Below are 9,011 nucleotides of genomic sequence, written 5' to 3'. Positions count from 1 at the left end.
CCTGGGAAAGAACTGAAAAAAATCACTAAAGAGTCAAGACAGAGACACCAGAAAGACCCAAGAAGACTTGGACGCAGCATCAGAGGACAGAGAGGGATGTTCAGAACTCACTCAGTCTGGTCAGTTGGTGAGGGTAGACTTGGAGGCTGCTTACCTGACATGGAGGAAGTCCCCCCTCCTCTCCCCTACCTTCCCTATACCCCCTCCTCTCCCCTACCTTCCCTATACACCCCCTGTCCCCTACCTTCCCTATACCCCCTCCTCTCCCCTACCTTCCCTATACCCCTCCTCTCCCCTACCTTCCCTATACCCCCCTCCTCTCCCCTATATTCCCTATGCCCCCCCTCCTCTCCCCTACTTTCCCTATACCCCCCTTCCTCTCCCCTACCTTCCCTATACCCCCCTCCTCTCCCCTACCTTCCCTATACCCCCTCCTCTCCCCTACCTTCCCTATACCCCCCCTCCTCTCCCCTACCTTACCTATACCCCCTCCTCTCCCCTACCTTCCCTATACCCCCTCCTCTCCCCTACCTTCCCTATACCCCCTCCTCTCCCCTACCTTCCCTATACCCCCCTTCCTCTCCCCTACCTTCCCTATACCCCCTCCTCTCCCCTACCTTCCCTATACCCCCTCCTCTCCCCTACCTTCCCTATACCCCCTGCTCTCCCCTACCTTCCCTATACCCCCCTTCCTCTCCCTACCTTACCCTATCCCCCCTCCTCTGCCCTGCCTTCCCTCTGCCCCCCTCCTCTCCCCTACCTTCCCTATACCCCCTCCTCTCCCCTACCTTCACTATACCCCCTCCTCTCCCCTACCTTCCCTATACCCCCTCCTCTCCCCTACCTTCCCTATACCCCCTCCTCTCCCCTACTTTCCCTATACCCCCCTTCCTCTCCCCTACCTTCCCTATACCCCCTCCTCTCCCCTACCTTCCCTATACCCCCTGCTCTCCCCTACCTTCCCTATACCCCCCTTCCTCTCCCTACCTTACCCTATCCCCCCTCCTCTGCCCTGCCTTCCCTGTGCCCCCCTCCTCTCCCCTACCTTCCCTATACCACCTCCTCTCCCGTACCTTCACTATACCCCCTCCTCTCCCCTACCTTCCCTATACCCCCCTCCTCTCCCCTACCTTCCCTATACCCCCCCTTCCTCTCCCCTACCTTCCCAAAACCCCGCCATCCTCTCCCCTACCTTCCCTATACACCCCTCCTCTCCCCTACCTTCCCTATACCCCCTCCTCTCCCCTACCTTCCCTATACCCCCCTCCTCTCCCCTACCTTCCCCATACCCCCCTCCTCTCCCCTACCTTCCCCATAACCCCCTCCTCTCCCCTACCTTCCCTACACCCCCCCTGTCCCCTATTATGTTGGACCATCATGTTTATTTGTTTGAATCTTGTCTTTGTTTGTGCTTAGGTTAGAAGAGAATGACTCCTCAACCCAAGAGGCCCTGGAGTAGCTGTGATCAGGTTAGAAGAGAATGACTCCTCAATCCAAGAGGTCCTGGAGCAGCTGTGATCAGGTTAGAAGAGAATGACTCCTCAACCCAAGAGGCCCTGGAGCAGCTGTGATCAGGTTAGAAGAGAATGACTCCTCAACCCAAGAGGCCCTGGAGCAGCTGTGATCAGGTTAGAAGAGAATGACTCCTCAACCCAAGAGGCCCTGTAGCAGCTGTGAGAGAGCATCAGTGTGGAAACATTTGGGAACATTTAAAGAAGGTGTCACGTCCTGACCAGTAATAGGGGTTATTTGTGTTTGTAGTTTGGTCAGGACGTGGCAGAGGGTATTTGTTTTATGTGGTTCGGGGTGGTTGTTTGCTTAGAAGGGTGTTTGATTTATTATTTCCGGGTTTTGGGTTATGTTCTATGTTTTTTGTATTTCTATGTTCTCTCTAGTTTAGTATTTCTATTTTAGGTATTTGGGTGTTGGACTCTCAATTGGAGGCAGGTGTTTGTAGTTGCCTTTGATTGAGAGTCCTATATATTGGTATGTGTTATGTTTGTGTTTTGTGGGAGATTGTTCTGTGTGCCTTGTGCCTTACCAGACTAATTCGTCGTCGTTGTGTCTTTTTGGTGTATGTGTTTATTTTTGGTTCACCTTCTTTGCCAATTAAATAAAAAAAGAAGATTAGTGCACATTTCCCCGCTGCGTCTTGGTCCGCATTATCCGACAGCAACCGTTACAGAAGGTTCCTGGCAAAGAGGATTGACTGTTACGTAAAGGGTCAGAGCCACTGAGTGGACAAAATATTAAGGATACCTTCCTAATATTGAGTTACGCCTGGTCAGTTTGTCATGGAAAGAAAAGGTGTCCTTAATGTTTTGTGTAAATTACATAATAATTATACATTTATGGATTGTTTTATGTAGCCTATTGTTTTCTATTTATTCAACCTGCCATCTACCCACCTGGGGACTGAGGGTTATGAGAGAACCCCCACATCACTAGCTTCTCTTTATTCAACCTGCCATCTACCCACCTGGGGACTGAGGGTTATGAGAGAACCCCCACATCACTAGCTTCTCTTTATTCAACCTGCCATCTACCCACCTGGGGACTGAGGGTTATGAGAGAACCCCCACATCACTAGCTTGCATGTTCTGCAGCCTTGTAAAGATAAGGAGGGGACGACTGGGAGGCAGGTTGGCATTTATTGTCATGAATCTTACCCTGGAGGCAGGTTGGCATTTATGGTCATGAATCTTGTCCTGGAGGCAGGTTGGCATTTATTGTCATGAATCTTGTTCTGGAGGCAGGTTGGCATTTATTGTCATGAATCTCGCCCTGGAGGCAGTTCAGCAAAGTATTCCCTAGCTGGCACAGGCACAAAGTAATACAATCAGATTTTAATCCTAATCTCAACCCTAACCACACTGCTAATCCTTCCCTTAAATTAAGACCATAAAACATTATTTTCCACAGCCATTTCTGACTTTGCAGCTGACATATCTAGAGGAAATCGCACAGGTCTGCCTCCAGGTCAAGATTCATGACAAACGTCAACATGAGACAGGGAGAAGCAATGCAAAAATCAATAACGAAATTGTTTTCACAATTAACATGCTTTTTCTTGTTTCAAGTATGTTTATTATGAAAAGTACAATATATTCATGTATACTTGTACAACTATGGAGCGTATGTCCACATATAATTGTACAATTTGTTTTTCCAACATAAAAGACAAGAAATGATCACATTGGTATTTTAACAGTGTTATTGTAAGAGTTTAAATGTTTAAACAGAGGATACATCTAAAACAGGATAAAACAAGTGCAGTATGTTGTGAGAATGTTACTTTAACGTCGACTCATAACGTCACACTATAACTTCATGGGAGTCTTGTGGAAAGACTGCATGTTGTTTTGGGTGGATTGAGTGACGTCTTCATCAACATTTTGCAGAATATTCCGGTAATATGTTCACCTCTTGTCGGCTGCAGACATTCATAAGGAGGTCCAGTAGTTTATTTGCCATTTGCAGGTATTAAAAGTAATACATACATTGTAATTCCTTGTTGGAGCTCTCTCACATACAGGACAGTACATACCAGAGGAGGCTGCTGAGGGGAGGACGGCTCATAATAATGTCTGGAACAGAGTGAATGAAATGGAACACATGGAAACCACGTGTTTGATACCATTCCACTTATTACACTCCAGCCATTACAAGCCTGTCCTCCCTAAATAAGGTCCCACCAACCTCCTGTGGTACAAACACAAACAGTAAAATATATCATAAAAAATGCAAAGTGGTAAAAGATCAGAAAATATTACAAGCCTGTCATGTGTGAGTGTCCAGTGTGTGTTTGTCCATTGTGTGTGTCAGTGTGTGTGTGTGTTCAGTGTGTGTGTGTGTGTGTGTCCAGAGTGTGTGTGTGTGTATCCAGTGTGTTTGTGTGTCCAAAGTGTGTGTGTGTTTCCAGTGTGTGTGTTTGTCCAGTGTGGGTGTGTGTGTGTGTGTGTGTGTCCTGTGTGTTTGTCCAGTTTGAGTGTGTATGTGTGTGTGTGTGTTTCAGTGTGTGTGTGTGTGTTCAGAGTGTGTCCAGTGTGTGTGTGTTCAGTGTGTGAGCATGTGCCCAGTGTGTGTGTGTGTGTGTGTGTGTGTGTGTGTGTGTGTGTGTGTGTGTGTGTGTGTGTGTTCAGTGTGTGTGTGTATATGTGTGTGTGAATGAAAACAGTTTAGGTTGATAATTTAACAGGCAGATAGAACTGGGATAGAAGCTGTTCTAGAACCTGTGGTCCAGAAACTGATTTAACAGGCAGATAGAACTGGGATAGAAGCTGTTCTAGAACCTGTGGTCCAGAAACTGATTTAACAGGCAGATAGAACTGGGATAGAAGCTGTTCTAGAACCTGTGGTCCAGAAACTGATTTAACCTCTATGGGACCGGCGGGACGAATTCGTCCCACCTACGTAACAGCCACTGCCATCCTGTGGCGCGATTTTCAAAATCTTCAAAATCATATTACTTCAATTTCTCAAACATATGACTATTTTACAGCCATTTAAAGATAAGACTCTCGTTAATCTAACCACACTGTCCGATTTCAAAAAGGCTTTACAACGAAAGCAAAACATTAGATTATGTCAGCAGAGTACCAAGCCAGAAATAATCAGACACCCATTTTTCAAGCCAGCATATAATGTCACCAAAACCCAGAAGACAGCTAAATGCAGCACTCACCTTTGATGATCTTCATCAGATGACAACCCTAGGACATTATGTTATACAATACATGCATGTTTTGTTCAATCAAGTTCATATTTATATCAAAAACCAGCTTTTTACATTAGCATGTGACGTTCAGAACTAGCATACCCCCCGCAAACTTACGGGGAATTCGCTAACATTTTACTAAATTACTCACGATAAACGTTCACAAAAAGCATAACAATTATTTTAAGAATTATAGATACAGACCTCCTCTATGCACTCGATATGTCCGATTTTAAAATAGCTTTTTGGTGAAAGCACATTTTGCAATATTCTAAGTACATAGCCCAGGCATCACGGGCTCGCTATTTAGACACCCGGCAAGTTTAGCACTCACCATAATCATATTTACTATTATAAAAATGTCATTACCTTTTGTTGTCTTCGTCAGAATGCACACCCAGGACGTCTACTTCAATAACAAATGTTGGTTTGGTCCAAAATAATCCATCGTTATATCCGAATAGCGGCGTTTTGTTCGTGCGTTCCAGACACTATCCGAAATAGTAAAGAAGTGTCGCGCGCTTGGCGCAATTCCTGACAATAAAATTCAAAGTATTCCATTGCCGTACGTCGAAGCATGTCAACCGCTGTTTAAAATCAATTTTTACGTCATTTTTCTCGTAGAAAAGCGATAAAATTCCGACAGGGAATCTCCTTTTCGGCAAACAGAGGAAAAAATCCCAAAGGCGGGGGCGGTCGGGGTCACGCGCATAAGCTAGTGTCTCTTGATGGGCCACTTGAGAAAGGCGATAATGTGTTTCAGCCTGGGGCTGGAATGACGACATTCTCTTTTTTCCCGGGCTCTGAGAGCCTATGGACGACGTGGGAAGTGTCACGTTAGAGCAGAGATCCTTAGTAAATGATAGAGATGGCAAAGAAGTTCCAGAAATGGTCAGACAGGCCACTTCCTGTAAAGGAATCTCTCAGGTTTTGACCTGCCATTTGAGTTCTGTTATACTCACAGACACCATTCAAACAGTTTTAGAAAATTTAGGGTGTTTTCTATCCATATGTAATAAGTATATGCATATTCTAGTTACTGAGTAGGAGTGGTAACCAGATTAAATCGGGTATGTTTTTTATCCAGCCGTGTCAATGCTGCCCCCTAGCCCTAACAGGTTAACAGGCAGATAGAACTGGGATAGAAGCTGTTCTAGAACCTGTGGTCCAGAAACTGATTTAACACGTGTGAGTGTCCAGTGTGTGTTTGTCAATTGTGTGTGTTTCAGTGTTTATGTGTGTCAGTGTGTGTGTGTTCAGTGTGTTTGTGTGTGTGTATCCAGTGTGTTTGTGTGTGTGTGTGTGTGTGTGTGTGTGTGTGTGTGTATCCAGTGTGTTTGTGTGTGTGTGTGTGTGTATCCAGTGTGTGTGTGTGTGTGTGTATCCAGTGTGTGTGTGTGTGTGTGTGTTCAGTGTGTTTGTGTGTGTGTATCCAGTGTTTGTGTGTGTGTGTGTGTGTGTGTGTGTATCCAGTGTGTTTGTGTGTGTGTGTATCCAGTGTGTGTGTGTGTGTGTGTATGTGTGTGTGTGTGTGTGTGTGTGTATCCAGTGTGTTTGTGTGTGTGTATCCAGTGTGTGTGTCAAGCGTGTGTGTGTGTCAAGCGTGTGTGTCCAGTGTGTGTGTGTGTGTCCAGTGAGTGTGTGTGTGTCCAGTGAGTGTGTGTGTGTCCAGTGAGTGTGTGTTTATCCAGTGTGTGTGTGTTTATCCAGTGGGTCCAGTGTGTGTGTGTGTGTGTGTGTGTCCAGTGTGTTTGTGTGTGTCCAGTGTGTGTGTGTGTCCAGTGTGTTTCCAGTGCGTTTGTATGTCCGTTTGAGTGAGTGTGTGTATGTCATTCCAGTGTTTGTGTTTGTCCAGTTTGAGTGGGTGGCCAGTGTGTGTGTGTTTCAGTGTGTGTGTGTGTGTGTGTGTCCAGTGAGTGTGTGTGTGTGTGTGTGTCCAGTGAGTGTGTGTGTGTATGTGTGTCCAGTGAGTGTGTGTGTGTATGTGTGTCCAGTGAGTGTGTGTGTGTATGTGTGTCCAGTGAGTGTGTGTGTGTGTGTGTTTCAGTGTGTGTGTGTGTGTGTGTGTGTGTTTGTGTGTGTTCAGTGTGTGTGTGTGTGTGTGTGTGTCCAGTGTGTATGTGTGTGTGTGTGTCCAGTGTGTGTGTGTTGAGTGTGTGTGTCCAGTGTGTATTTATGTGTGTGTCCAGTGTGTGTGTGTCCAGTGTGTGTGTGTCCAGTGTGTGTCCAGTGTGTGTGTGTGTGTGTGTGTGTGTGTGTGTGTGTCCAGTTATTATTTCAGGGACACTGAGGAGTCAACATGAACTCTAAATCCTGGATAGAGGGGCTCAGTGAATGTGGAGGTGAATGTGATCAGGTGGGTCAGTGTGTCAGAGGAGGCTCTATAGAAGGACAGAGTGCCGGCTGACCAGTCCAGATACACTCCTACTCTGTGGGGTCTGGAGGAGGGGACGTCTATGGTAGTGAGATGATTATTATGCCTGACAGAGTATCTGTTGTCAGAGCAGAACAGACTCCAGGACTTGTCATTGTATCCAAGCCAACAGTCATTATCCCTTCCTCTCCTGCTGATTCCTTTATATGTCACTCCTATATCAGCCCCCCCACTCCACTCTGCCTCCCAGTAACAGCGCCCAGTCAGACCCTCTCTACACAGCACCTGTCTGCAGTCCTCAAATCTCTCTGGGTGATCAGGATACGGCTGCTCCTCTGTCCTCCATGTCACCTTTCTGTTCTCCTCAGACAGAGAGAGGCGTCTGTGTACTGTGTTTGGGTCCAGTGTGAGATCACAGACATCTGATGGATGAAACCAGACACAATATTAGAAATCATCATCATTCACATTAGAATGTTAACTCACTTTTCACTAATTCATTTAATGATTCCCTGTTTTGCACCATGTGAAGGTAAAACACTCAGTGGCTCAACAGAAGCCATTTACACAGATAATGTACAAGTGTAAGAAAAATCCCCCCCAATGCTTTAAGTTTTGCTTAGATTATGGCATAATTGACTTATATTATGAATTATTACTCATATGATTACTTGTAATTTTGTATTAGGTTGAGATTAGTCTCAAAACTGTGGAATATAGTGGTAAAATTACAAACTCTATTATGCACATCATTTATCTAAATCTTAAATCTCAACATTTCCACTGTCTGTTTCTCTCATGTAAGAAGAAGCCAGTGTTTTCCCTCTCTTGTTTCTGAGTAACTTAGTCACGTGGCCAAAGACAAAAGGGCCGTCTGAGAGTGACCAGTTTTTTGGTCCATCCTGTTCTTTCCCTATCTTTCAAGGGTACAGCTGTGTGGAGATATGAAGAGAACAGAGGCTCGCTTGAGCAGCAGCGACAATTCTATCAGCAGAAAGAAGTATGAAAACTGGCATTATCACTTGTTTGTACGCTCTGCCCCCACCATGATCTCACACACCTGCTAAACTCCCACATAGACAAAAGAGGTTGTATTTTCCTATAAAGGCTGAGACCCAACTCTTGTTTGTTGGGCTTTTGACTGTTGCACCTGTTGTGCGATTATTAACCTGTTGGGTCTAGGGGGCAGCATTTGCACGTCTGGATAAAAAAAATGTACCCGATTTAATCTGGTTACTAATCCTACCCAGTAACTAGAATATGCATATACTTATTATATATGGATAGAAAACACTCTAAAGTTTCCAAAACTGTTTGAATGGTGTCTGTGAGTATAACAGAACTCATTTGGCAGGCAAAACCCTGAGACATTTTCTGACAGGAAGTGGATACCTGATGTGTTGTATTGACTTTAAACCTATCCCATTGAAAAACACAGGGGTTTAGGAATATTTTGGCACTTCCTATTGCTTCCACTAGATGTCACCAGCCTTTACAAAGTGTTTTGAGTCTTCTGGAGGGAGATCTGACCGAACAAGAGCCATGGAACGGTGATGTCCCATTAGACACCTGGCGCGCTAGTTCATGTTGGGTACCCTCGTTCCAATACGTTATAAAAGAGTATGCATTCGTCCACCTTGAATATTATTCATGTTCTGGTTAAAAAAGGCCCTAATGATTTATGCTATACAACGTTTGACATGTTTGAACGAACGGAAATATATTTTTTCCCCTCGTTCATGACGAGAAGTCCGGCTGGCTTACATCATGTGCTAACGAGACGGAGATTTTTGGACATAAATGATGAGCTTTTTTGAACAAAACTACATTCGTTATGGACCTGTGATACCTGGAAGTGACATCTGATGAAGAGAATCAAAGGTAATGGATTATTTACATAGTATTTTCGATTTTAGATCT

The sequence above is a fragment of the Salmo salar genome, unplaced genomic scaffold, assembly GCF_965601325.2.
Source record: "Salmo salar unplaced genomic scaffold, fSalSal1 ptg000332l, whole genome shotgun sequence".
In the NCBI taxonomy this organism is placed as follows: Eukaryota; Metazoa; Chordata; class Actinopteri; order Salmoniformes; family Salmonidae; genus Salmo; species Salmo salar.
This window is presented reverse-complemented; position numbering follows the sequence as displayed.